The following is a 12,025-nucleotide window of genomic DNA, read 5'->3' on the forward strand; positions in this document are numbered from 1 at the left end:
TATATGAACAACTTTCATGTTCATAAAAAAATCCATTTGAAGCTTGTAATGTCATCATTCATTTCAAAACATTATAGGTCATTTTCACTAAAACCCTAATTTTGGGTCAAATTGCCAAGGGCATAACTTGCTTAATTTTTATGATTTTGAGGTGAGACCAAAAGCATTGGAAAGCTTGAGATGTCTACTTAAAATGTTATGTTGGACAAAACTTCATAATACTAAAGTAAATACATGTGATATTGCAAAACATTATAGGTCATCTTGGACCTAATTCATTGAATTTGAAAAAGTACCCAACTTCAAATGCCCATAACTTTGTCATTGAAAATCCAAATGATGCAAAATTTGAGCCTAAATTAACTATATTGAAAGCTTTCCAACATTCCAAATTTTCACATTCCAAATGATTTTTTTCTCAACATGACTTTTGTTCCTTATTTCAAAAGCTTTCCAACCATTACTCACAATGGTCATTTAGATTTACCATTTGTTAGATTCAAGTTTCTTTTCATTTATGTGCATTTTTTATATTTTATATTATAACTTGAAATGCAAGATGTTTCCATTCCATGTGCATGACCACATGCCTTCCATTTGAACTTAACAGGTCTCTTAAGTCATTCATGGGCCTCTCACACGTCCACAAAGGCCCATGCACTCAAACATTCAAATCCCATGCACATGAGTAAAGTGTGATGATCAGATGCATTCAACTATAAATAGAGGCTTCTTCTCCTTCATTTAAAAACCTTTTGGAGATCCCATATGTTGTAGAACTGAAACCATAACCCTCACCAAAGGAATCATTAACCATTTTTCAAATTTTTCGAGCTTGAAATTCAGCAACATTAGTTGAGTTTCAAAGCTTCGCCAATCATCTTTCATACATCCAGGGATAAAAAAGGAGCAAAAAGTTTGAAGAATTCGTGGCCAGAAACTCACCAACTTGAAGGTATAAACTCAAACTGTTTGGATCTGAAACTCATAATTCAATGTAGTTTTCTTGTGTTTCTGTGGTTCTCTGAAGTCCTCATACTTGAGGCAAGTATTTGGTGCATTCAATTTTCCATTTCATGAACAATATGTGTGGACACCATGATTTTCTCCTTCAATCCAATGGTACAATGATGATCTACATCACACGAGCTTCATTTCCATGCCTTTGTTTTTCATTTTTGATAAGTTTCATTTTCCTGCAAATCTGGCCGGAGTTTGTGTGGTTGATCAGAGAAGATGGTGGTTTCCACCACCACCACCACGTGTTTTGACCCCTGGCCCTTGGATCTCCCTTTCATGATCTAATCTCATGAGTCCGTTTTAATTACTTGCTTTAATCCATTATGTTGCGCTGTTGACTTGAGCCTACCGTGCATCATCAGATCCAAGTCGTGCAGTGTGCCACGTCAATTAATGAATTGGATCCGGTGGTTCAGCATTTTTGGTTTTATTTCATTTTTCTTTATTTTTTTTAATTCATTTCATTTTCAATAATTCATTAAAAATTCATTTGAGGTGAGAAAAATATGAGACCAACTCTAAAATTCTTCTTAAAAAATCTAGTTTCATATTATGATTTTTAATTATTTTCGTGACTTCATTTGATATTTTTTATGAATTACTTGGTTTTTAATGATTTTAATTCATTTTAAAATACTTTCTGACTTTTAAAAAATACAAAAATATTTTTATAGCATCTATGGATCATGATAAGTCAATGAAAAATAGTCTCAACAATTTCTTGTTTGTTTTGAGATTATTTGAGGTTTTAATTCATATTATGCTATTTTTGGTTGTTTTTAATTGATTTTAATTACTTTCTGACTTCAAAAATTTGTGAGAAAATTAGTCAAAGTTTGTTTGACTATGTTGAACCTATGAAAATTTAATTGGACTTATTGAAGTTGTTTTGAATTGAATTTGAGGTTCAACTTTGTTTGTTTATTTTTTATTTGTATTTTCTTTTAATTCAAAAAATACCAAAAAAATATTATTGACTTCTTGACTTGTCATATTGATTCTTCTTCTGTTTGGTGTTGATCAAGGTTGAATTGATTCAACTTTGATCAAATTCATTGGATCTTGTGGTTTGAAAATCCTTAAGGATTATCACCTAGAAAGATGAATGAATTTGATCAAGGATGAGTTATCCCTTGATCAATTGGGATCGGTTGCTGTCTTTTTACCCCTCTCCCTTTCATCTTCATCCCTTTCTTTCCCTCAATGGCCAATGAGTTAAAGTCTTGAGGTTGGTCTTGACAAATAGGAGTTTAATCTTCTTTGATCCAAACCAAGCTTAACTTGATCCATGATCAAGTGAGTTATTTTGTGTCAAAGATAAGTTACTTCTTGGTCAAGCAAATAACCACAAGTCAATACAAGGTCCTTCCCCTTTTGTTTGGCATGGCAAGTTTATGGAACTTGGCTTACTAGTCATGATCTCTAACTTCTGTTCTTTGCCCATATTCTTATTGACCGGCCTCAGATAGGTGTGACTACTATATTACTCCACTTACGATTGCTTAACATAGCGCTACATTGTCTTATGACAAGCTAACATAACCCTACTAACTGCTAAGTTTAATTTGAGCTTTTAAATTCTTGTCATTTACTTTTAATGTCATTTATTTCTTGCTCATTATTCATCTTGATTTTCATTTTGTTCACTTGAGCACATATTTTATGTTTATGTCATTTTTCTTTTGCTCATTTAAGCCCATTATTGTATATAAATATATTGCTATTTTGTGTTGTTTTGTGTTGTTTTGATGTGAACCAAAATGAAAAAGGAGAAAGGACTTAGAATTAGGATTCACACATGCTTAAAGGAGTTCAAGAGAAACTAGGCCTCATGCCTTTAGAATGCAAAATGTGTTGAAGAGCAACTAGGCCTCATGCCTTTAGAATGCTAAAATTCAAAGTTGACCTCAAAGAACTTCTCCTCAAACTTATTCTTTGTCCATTCCCTTTATTATGCTGTGAGTTTTTTGATGTGTGCTTTTGTGTGATAGGAACCTCCTCTTAAGATTGTGAAAAAGAGGACCATTGTCATGAGTAGCCAAGTTAAGAGACAAGCCAAATGGAGATCCTAGGATCTTGAATTCAAATAATTGATTGCTTGTTTTGTATGCTAAATCAAAAGGAAAGGAGCATCTTGAGTCATCTCTATGACTCCAAGAAAAGGAACTCCAAGGGTTATCTTTCCCCTCTTATCTTTGTATGCTTTAGGAATAACCCTTCTTTCTCCCCCCCCCCCCTCTAACCAAGCCAAAAATCATTTTCAAAACTTTGACTTTATTTCAAATTAGAAACCTAGACCTTAAGCCTTTGACTTTTTCAAAACTCTTTTCATAAGTACTCATTGTAAATAAACTTTAATCCAACTTTGACCTCATTTTATAAATAAATTTAACTTATAAATATAACCCATTTCAAGTTGTTTTTTTGGTTCCAATGACCACTTGTTAAAACCTTTTCAAAAAAAAATTAGTCATAGGTTTGAGTTATCATAGTGGTTGATGTAAATCTCACCTCATCCTTAGTGTTGGATTATAAGCCTTCTATGCTTATTATAGGGTTAACCCCTCACTAGCATGTTGAAGCCTTCCTCACATGGTGGATTGTTGGTTTAGGTTGAGTTTTCTCCCTTTGATAACAAAAGACCTTAAGGCTTTTGATTAAAATCAATTCACCAATCGTTGAAATTTTACCACGAACTACGAGGTTTTGATCCTCCTTTGTGATGGTACGTAGGCAATGGGTTCATCCATTCAAACAACAAAACTTGTAAATATAGTATATTCTCTTCTCATCCCTCCAATCTTTTTGGACAAATCTTTTCACAAATACCAACCTACAACACATATTTGCAAAAAGGGTTCCCTTAGAGTACTAAGGATATTTTGGGTGCGTAAAACCTTCCCATTTCATAATCAACCCCCTTACCTAGATCTCTGACATTTTTATTAGTTTTTGATTTGAAAAACTTCTTACTTGGCCTTTGTTCGCTTTTTAGCCTTTCCTTTGGATAAATAAAAGTGCGGTGGCGACTCGAATTGTATGTTGACTTTTGGTTTAGTCAATAAACCTAAAGGTAACGAAAACCCCGCTACAGAAAAGTGGCAACTCTGCTGGGGAAATTCAAGCCCCGTGGGTTTAGCCTACTTTTTGCTTGTATGTGTTGTATGTTTATATTTGTTTGTGGCATATTTTTGTGCAAATTTAGGATGAATGTATTGTTTGTAAAGTATGAATTGCTTGACATATTAATTGCTTATATGCTTGGTGGTTTCTTGTGAGATGAGTTCTATACCCGAACTCGAGTGTACTTATGATAGGAGAATGGCATAGTCTTGTTGACTTGTGTGGAGTTAGTCCTTAACAAGTTAGTTTGCAAGTCCATTCACTCGGTGGAGGTTTTATTGGGATCACTAATGTCACACGAGTAGTCGTGGTTAGGCATTACTCTTTCCAATATGAACCCTAGAAACCAAGGACCTTAGATACCTAGCCCATCTTGGCCTATTTTTAGGACGTAGTGCGTAGGTCGTTCAAGTGTAAGACTTGATGCGATTGTTACGCGATACTACACTCATAAGAGTCCCTCTTGAGAATATTTTTGGAGGATGAGTAGTCGTTTTTTTCCGATAATATCCAAAAGCTGGGATGATGACTATGGGAACCCTTTTAGAACATGATTGTCAGGTTTAACCATAGTACACTTCCGTTGGGTGGTTCTTAACTGAGACTCCATGCTCGTGACTCACAATAAACCCGTGATTCGCGGTCGTTCCGTTCTCGTATATCCTCAAAATCAATGGAACTTGGGTGTTGATAAGGTGTAAACCATAATCCACCAAAATGGATGATTGATATTGACGATGACTTGAGCCATCCCGTGACCTTTGTATGGTGTGACTTGCTTGATCCTTGAGTGTGTTTGTTGCATCCATGCATCCATGCATTCATCCACATTCATGTCATCGACAATAAGATTTTTTCAAGGAACTTAAAGGGTCTATTTGCAAATTTTTAGACATGGATAAGCAAAGAAGGAATACGAAGAAGTACAGTTTCAGACAACCTGACTTGAGAGAGTTAAGGCATCTGGCATCTTATGTATTAGAGCTCTTGGAGTTCAAAGCTCGCCATGGGAAGCTTCTAGCTATTCTCTCTACCAAAGTGGATGAGGGTATGATGAGTGTGTTGGCGCAGTTCTATGATCCTCTGTATCGGTGTTTCTCTTTTCCGGATTTTCAGCTTTTGCCTACATTGGAGGAGTACGCTTATCATGTGGGTTTACCTATTCTTGACCGATTTCCATTCAGTGGTTTGGAGAAGATTCCGTCTTCTCAAGAGATTGCTGACATGCTTCATGTGGAGGTATCTGACATTGTTGCCAATATGACTACCAAGGGTGGAATTCAAGGTCTCCTGTCTGATTTTCTGATTTCCAAAGCTACCTTGTTTGGGAAGGCCATGAGTAAGGAAGCTTTTGAAGCCATATTTGTACTCCTCATTTATGGACTAGTGTTATTTCCCAACATCGACAACTTCGTGGATGTGAACGCTATTAGGATTTTCTCTTCTCTTAATGCCGTTCCGACTCTGTTGGGTGACACTCATTTCATTTTGCATATGAGGAATGCAAAGGGTGGTGGTTCCATTGTATGTTGTCTGCCTCTGTTGTACAAGTGGTTTATTTCGCACTTGCCTCAGACGCTTGCCTTCAAGGAGAACAAGGGATGTCTACGGTGGTCCACGAGACTTATGTCTCTCACTAATGATGATATCTCTTGGTATAGCCGTGTTTATGATGACATTAAGATTATTGATTCTTGTGGTGAGTTCTCCAATGTACCTCTTCTTGGTACATGTGGTGGAATTAACTACAACCCTGCTTTGGCTCGCCGTCAGCTTGAGTTACCCTTAAAGGATAAACCTAACAACATTTCGTTAGAAGGCTTATTCTTTCAAAAGGGTAAAGATCCCTAAAACTTGAAGGATAGGATGGTCCGCGCCTAGCGCAAGGTTCATAGGAAAGGGAGGAATGAGCTTGGTCTGAGGAACTGTGTTGCTTTGGAGCCTTACAACTCTTGGGTAAGGAAGAGAGCCCTCGAGTACCGCATGTCGTATGAGTATCCGAGACCTACCCCTATGGTTATGGTTGGACCTTCAACCCTCCCTAATCAAGGAGTAGAGGAGTTGAGAGACGAAGACTGTTCGCGTGCTTGGGTTCGTGAGCGTGAGGAGCTTCTTCAGCAGCTCAAGGACAAGGATGCAATGATCGAGTTTCTAGAGTATCAGGTTATTGATGAACCCGATGATGTGGTTACTTCTCTCCTGCCTCACTCGTCTAGGTTTTGGAAGAAGAGATACGATCAACTCGCCAAGTCGATGGCGGACATGGAAGCAGCTTATGAGAGAGAGGTGAAGAAGCTTCATACAACGTATTTTCCGATCTCGAAGGCTTTAGACGACTACTTCTAGGGCTCCATAGGATGTTTATTCTCCTTTTCTCTTGAATTGTATTTGGTTACCGAGACTGTACTACTTCTTTGGTGTAAAAAGTTTCCAAATATTATATTGCTATGAGTATTCCACATATGTTTTAAAAAGTTCAATATTTTCAAAACATTTGCAAATAGATCTTTATAAAGTTCCTTCGATAAAAAACAAATCATATGCATGAGCATTGCATGCATCATATGCATAAGAAGGTTTTGGTTCCGAGCTCTTGATACAATGGTCTAACTCTTTGCTCTTCATTTATTTTGAAGACAAGCTGACGCATCCGTACCGCACTCGCGCAAACGTCAAAGCAATGACTAAACAACTAGAGAACAAGAACAGAGAGCTCAAAGAAGAAGTCAGCCGGTTATCTGCTTTGGTGGAATCCCTGCTTCAAGCTTAGAAACAAGTTGTGAATGTGCAAGCGTTTGCGCCCAATCAAGCGCCTGAAGCAGTTCCTACCTCTATACCAGCCCCTGCTATGGGATCAGCCAATGTCATGCCTTCCGGTTACCCTTGGGGGATGCCCCATAATTTCATGCCTAAAGGACATGATCCGTAAGTGCAAGTTCAGCCGGCATCTAGCCCGTCCCTGTGGTGCCACCCCCAGTGGTTAATTATGTTCCTACTCCAGCTCCCATTCCTCAAGTCCGTGTTGACGAGACTATCTACCATTCTGAGGCCTTTGAGAACCCGGATGTGTATGACAAATTAGATGAGATGAGAGACCAGTTCTCTGACTTGAGGAAGGAAATGAAGGCCCTTCGAGGGAAGGACTTATTTGGGAAGAGCGCCTCTGAGCTCTGTTTGGTCCCAAATGTAAAGATTTTAATGAAATTCAAGGTCTCTGACTTTGAAAAATACAAGGGTAATAGCTGTCCGCTCAGCCATTTGGTCACGTATGCTAGAAAAATGTCTATGCATACCGACAATGATCAACTGCTCATCCATTATTTTCAAGACAGCCTGTCTGGCGCTGCCTTGAAATGGTATATGGGTATTGACTGTGGATCTGTACGCACTTTCAATGACCTCGGTGAGGCTTTTGTAAAGCAGTACAAGTATAACGTGGACATGGCTCTGGACAGAGATCAACTAAGGGCGATGTCCCAAAAAGACAAGGAAACCTTTAAGGAGTATGCCCACAGGTGGAGAGAATTGGCAGCTCAGATAGTGCCACCATTGGAGGAGAAGGAGATGACGAAGATCTTTCTGAAGACTTTGAGCTCTTTCTATTATGAGCGTATGATTGCTAGTGCTCCCTCGGACTTTACCGAAATGGTGAATATGGGGATGAGGCTAGAAAAGGGAGTCTGTGAAGGACGTCTGTCCCGTGATGATAATTCTTCGGCAAAGAAATATGGAGGATTTTCCAGAAAGAAGGAAGGGGAGACTCATGTTATTTCTTCCCATAGTAAAAGAAGGCCCTCTGTGAGGAGGAAGGAAGTGCGACCGGTTTTCAACCAACACCAGGTGGCTCATATAACACCTGCTTTCAAAGAAGCTCAATAACCACAACAACAATCTCGTCAACAACAACAGGCTTACCAGCCTCGTAGCAACAATAATAACAACAACACCAATAATTATGAGAGGAAGAGGGTGACTTTTGACCAGATTCCTATGACCTACGTTGAACTGTATCCTTCCTTGATTGATAGGAAGTTGATAACTCCATGTGATCCTTCTGCTGTGCCAGGCAGTCCTCAATGGTGGTACAAGCCCGAACTTCATTGTGTGTATCATTCCGGTGCGCCTGGACATAATGTGGAGAACTGCTTCCTGTTGAAGACAAAGGTGCAAGACCTTATGAGGAGTGGGATACTATTCTTTGAGGATGTAGGCCCTAATGTTAAGAAGAACCCATTGTCCGAGCATGGAAAGGCGGATGTCAACATGGTCCAGGGTTGCCATGGCAAGTCTAAAGTCCTTTATGTGAATGATATAAGGCAATCCTTGGTGGAAATGCATAGGCTGTTGTGTGAGCACAGTCACTATGAGCACGATCACGATAGGTGCCATGTGTGCACTATTAATGAAAGAGGATGCTGCAAGGCAAGAAGGGACATCCAAAAGATGCTAGACCAAGGGATGATCGAGATACTTCAAAATGGTGATGAGGATGAAGTTGATGTTATTACCCCCTTATTCAATATTCCTGATCCTGTTGTCATCAAGTATGATGGCAGCAAAAGGAAGGTGGTACCAACTCTTGTGATAAAGCCAGTGGGCCCTGTCCCATATGTGTCAGACAAAGCGGTCCCGTTCCGTTACAATGCTGTTATGCTGGAAGATGGGAAGAAGGTGTCGTTGCCCTCAACCTCTGTTGTAAGCATTTCCGATGTTAGTGGAGTGACCTGTAGTGGTCGTGTTTTCTCGGCTCATCCGAAATCCCACGAAAACATCGTGAAGAGAGATGTTGTTAGTTATGTCGGTCCCGTGGGGACTTCTTCTTCAAATCATTTCGTTCCTACTGTGAAGGGTGTTGACCCTGTTGTTATCAAAGTTGATAAAGCTCCTATCCTAATTGGCCAGTCTGGCATGTTGAGAGAGGATGGTGATGAGATGCTGAGGCTCATCAAAAGGAGCGAGTACAACGTTGTGGAACAGTTGCTTCAAACTCCATCAAAGATATATGTCCTATCTTTGTTGATGAATTCAGAGCCACACCGTGAAGCACTGCAAAGGGTGCTGGACGTGGCATATATGGATGACGATGTCACAATTGAACAGTTTGATAGCATTGTTGCAAATATAACTGCCTGCAACAATTTGAGCTTCTGTGATGATGATCTTCCCGAGGAAGGAAAAGACCATAATTTGGCCTTACATATCTCTATGAACTACAAAGACGATGCCCTGTCCAATGTGTTGGTGGACACTGAGTCATCACTCAATGTATTTCCAAAGTCCACTCTCGCTAAACTTTCATACCAGGGGCCTCCCATGAGGCAGGGTGGAGTGGTAGTAAAAGCTTTTGATGGACCGCGCAGGACCGTGATCGGTGAATTAGACCTCCCGATCAAAATTGGACCTAGTGATTTCCAGATCACTTTCCAAGTTATAGAGATACATCCATCGTACAGCTGCTTACTTGGTAGACCATGGATTCACGAGGCAGGCGCCATGACATCCACCCTACACCAAAAGTTAAAGTTCGTCAAGAACAAGAAGTTGGTGGTGATAGGGGAGAGAAGGCTCTCTTGGTCAGCCATTTATCTTCCTTTTCCTACATCGATGCTGAGGATGAGGTTGGAACTCCATTCCAAACCTTATCTATTGCCGAGCCTTCTAAGAAAGGACTTTCTTTATTTGTCTCCTACAATGATGCGAAGTTGCCCATCGAGCGTGCCGCAACTAATGGTTTGGGGAAAATGATAAAGATGGAAGATAATAAATATCGGGCTGGTATAGGGTATTATTTCGGTGTCTCTAATGATCTTGGGCTGTTTCAGAGTGGAGGTTTCATCCACACCCATGGAGATCAAGAAGCTGCTGCCATCATTGAAGAAGGTGAAGAGGAAGACCTCGGCAACTTTGTCATACCTGTCGGGATCTGCAATAATTGGGTCGCTGTGGATGTTCCAACGGTTATCCATAAGTCAACGTAATATGTTTATTTCTGTTTAAAACCCTTCTCCCATGCCAAAAGGAGAAGTGAAGACATTGTTGGCACAATTTATTAATACAATGATATTCATTCAATAATCGCATGTTAAATTTTTGTTTTCCAAATTATTTTTTTCATTTTTTGCTTTTTGCATGAAATCGGTGATCACCATAAAACCCTAAAAAGAGAATAAAATCAATTTTTTTCATCTGCATAATGATTTGCCTTGTTCAAATTCTGAAATCTCTTTTATACTCAAAATCATTATGCAGGTTGACCAAAGTCATTGAACATAATGATCCAACACCATCTCCCAACTATGAGTTCCCTATATTTGAGGCAGAAGAAGATGATGTTGAAGAGATTCCTGATGAGATTACCCGTCTGCTTGAGTACGAGGAGAAGATCATTCAGCCACATCTTGAGAATCTGGAAACAATCAACTTAGGGTCTGAAGATTGTATTCGTGAAGTGAAGATTGGGGCACTCCTTGAAGAGTTTGTTAAGAAGGGGTTGATTGAGTTGCTACGAGAATATGTCGACGTCTTTGCCTGGTCGTATGAAGACATGCCTGGTCTAGATACTGATATCGTGCAACATTTCTTGCCGTTGAAGCCTGAATGTGTGCCTGTGAAGCAAAAGCTCAGAAGAACTCATCCTGATATGGCAGTTAAGGTTAAAGAAGAAGTTCAGAAGCAAATTGATGCGGGGTTTTTGGTGACTTCTACATATCCTCAATGGATGGCCAATATTGTGCCTGTACCTAAAAAAGACGGAAAAGTCTGAATGTGCATGGATTACCGTGACTTGAATAAAGCTAGACCAAAAGATGATTTTCCTCTACCACACATTGATATGTTGGTAGACAATACGGCTAAATTCAATGTCTTTTCATTTATGGACGGATTTTCCGGTTATAATCAGATTAAAATGGCACCCGAGGATATGGAAAAGACAACATTCATCACACCTTAGGGAACATTTTGTTATCGAGTGATGCCCTTCAATTTAAAGAACACCGGAGCCATGTATCAACGTGTTATGACTACCTTGTTTCATGACATGATGCACAAGGAGATCGAGGTGTATGTCGATGATATGATTGCAAAGTCGAAAATGGAAGTTGAACACGTAGAACACTTGTTGAAGCTTTTCCAGCGTTTGAGGAAGTACAAACTCCGCTTGAATCCAAATAAGTGTACATTTGGAGTCCGTTCCGGCAAGTTATTGGGACTTATTGTTAGCGAGAGAGGTATTGAAGTTGATCCTGCCAAGGTCAAAGCAATACAAGAGATGTCTGCGCCCAAAACTGAGAAGCAAGTCCGAGGTTTTCTTGGCCGCTTGAATTACATTTCGAGATTTATATCCCACATGACTGTCACATGTGCGCCTATATTCAAGCTCCTCTGGAAAGATCAGCATAATGATTGGACCGAGGATTTCCAAAAGGCCTTTGACAGTATCAACGAGTATCTGTCCGAACCTCCGATTCTGTCCCCGCATGTTGAAGGGAGACCGTTGATTATGTCCTTGATTGTGCTTGATGATTCCATGGGTTGTGTCCTTGGTCAGCAAGATGAATCAGGAAAGAAAGAATATGCAATATCTTACTTGAGTAAGAAGTTCACCGACTGTGAGTCTCGGTACTCAATGCTTGAGAAGACATGCTGTGCTTTGGCTTGGGCCGCTAAGCGTTAGTATATGTTGAATCATACAACTTGGTTGATATCCAAAATGGATCCGATCAAGTATATCTTTGAGAAGCCTGCTCTAACTGGGAGAATTGCCCGTTGGCAGATGCTGTTATCTGAGTATGATATTGAGTATCGAGCTCAAAAGGCCATTAAATGTAGTATCTTGGCTGACCATTTGGTGCATCAACCAATTGAAGATTATCAGTCCGTG

Source organism: Lathyrus oleraceus, chromosome 7, assembly GCF_024323335.1.
Source record: "Lathyrus oleraceus cultivar Zhongwan6 chromosome 7, CAAS_Psat_ZW6_1.0, whole genome shotgun sequence".
Lineage (NCBI taxonomy): Eukaryota > Viridiplantae > Streptophyta > Magnoliopsida > Fabales > Fabaceae > Lathyrus > Lathyrus oleraceus.